At 37.7% G+C, this 1,606-nt stretch overlaps 1 non-coding gene across 1 annotated transcript; it reads left to right on the top strand.

Moving 5' to 3' along the window:
• Nucleotides 1-655: 655 nt before the first annotated feature.
• Nucleotides 656-717, top strand: LOC147995032 (U7 small nuclear RNA). The gene has a single exon (XR_015687321.1). It is a non-coding gene; the product is annotated as a U7 small nuclear RNA (small nuclear RNA).
• Nucleotides 718-1,606: the final 889 nt, after the last annotated feature.

Genomic DNA, 1,606 nt, shown 5'->3' on the forward strand with positions numbered 1-1,606 from the left:
GAATAGACCTCCTTAAGTGTTAACAGGTGCTAGGCATAAGGCTTGATTATATAATAATGTAATAATAATATATTTTACTTCATGTTCCTCCTTCAGGAAATGTTCTCTTTACCATGGTTAATGAGTCCATGGTTAATTCGAAATAGCACAGTTCTGGGAAGTGAGATTGTGTCTCTGAAACATAGACCTTCAGGACAGCCATTAAGACTGTGGGAAAAAGCTCTGAAAACATGAGTTCAGGAATACATAACTGAGTGTAAGAGGTGTCCTTTACAGGATTTCTTGACTATGTAAAATATAAGAATGCAATATGATTTGTGTAAGGGGCTTCACAGACATGAAATAACAGAGGTAGCTGCACTAGTGAGTCAGTTTGTCAGAAAAGTATTAAAGAGATCAAGAAATTCAGGGGCACAATCCCACTTGGCTTAGCTTTTTCTTTGTGGTTACAAAGGCAGGCCAATCTCTGAATTCATTTGTTATGTTAAAAAAAATGTACTTGCCCTCTTTTTCTAAGAATCCAGGGACTAAAGTCATAAAATGCTCTTTTGGGGATAATCGAAACGGAACTTGGATAAATGATTGAATTGATGTGTTAATAAAAGATTAAGCTTTGGTTTGCAAGAGAGAGCTACCTAGATAGAACTGTGTGGAGAGCTAACATAGCTCTTTTAGAATTGTTCTGGTGGGTTTTCAGACTTTGGCCAGAAAACCCAAGAGCTATCTATAGATCTATCTCAAGCAGAGAGCTATCTTGAGCAGAGAGCTGTCTTGAGCAGAGGGCTGTCTTGAGGAGACTACAGAGCTGTCAGCTTGCACCCCATCATTGACTTTGAGTCATTTCTTTTGCTGCTCCTAAACATTCCTTTCTCAGGACCCCCTCTCCAAGATGAGGCTGGTCCTTAGCAACCTAAAATATTTATGTTTCAATAACTCTAGCCAAGCAAGTGAAAGACTTGTATAGTAAAAGACTTATACAATAAAAACTTCAAGTCATCAAAGGAAGAAATTAAAGAGGATATCAAAATCTGGAAATATTCCCATGTTCGTGAACCAGGATTACTATTGTGAAAATGGCTACCTTACCATATGCTGTCTACAGATTCAGTGCAGTCTCAATGAAAATTCCAACACAATTCACACAAATTGGAAAAAATTTTTAACTTCATATGGAAACACAAAAGCCTAAGTTAGCTAAAACAACCCTGAACAGTAGAAGAAGTGCTGCAGAAATGACCATCCCAGATGTCAGGATGTGCTACCGAGTGATAGCAATAAAAACAGCATGTTATTTGAATGAAAGAATATTGATCAATGGATTCGAATGGAAGACCAGAATATAACTCAACCTAAGTGTCCTATACTCATGGACATTTGATTCTTGACCAAAGAAGACTCTGATACATCCTGGAGAAAAGACAACATCTTTAAGAAATGGTACTGGTTAAATTGGGTAGCCATGTGTAGAAGAATGAAAATAGTCATTTCTAACACTGCATAGAAGTCAACCCTAAATGGACCAAGAACCTCAGTGTGAGGCATGAAACCCTGAATCTGAAAGTAGAGACAGTAGTGAATATGCTTGAGCTCACTGGCACAGGAAAGA

The sequence above is a fragment of the Rattus norvegicus genome, chromosome 4, assembly GCF_021556685.1.
Source record: "Rattus norvegicus strain SHRSP/BbbUtx chromosome 4, alternate assembly SHRSP_T2T, whole genome shotgun sequence".
Classification (NCBI taxonomy): Eukaryota; Metazoa; Chordata; class Mammalia; order Rodentia; family Muridae; genus Rattus; species Rattus norvegicus.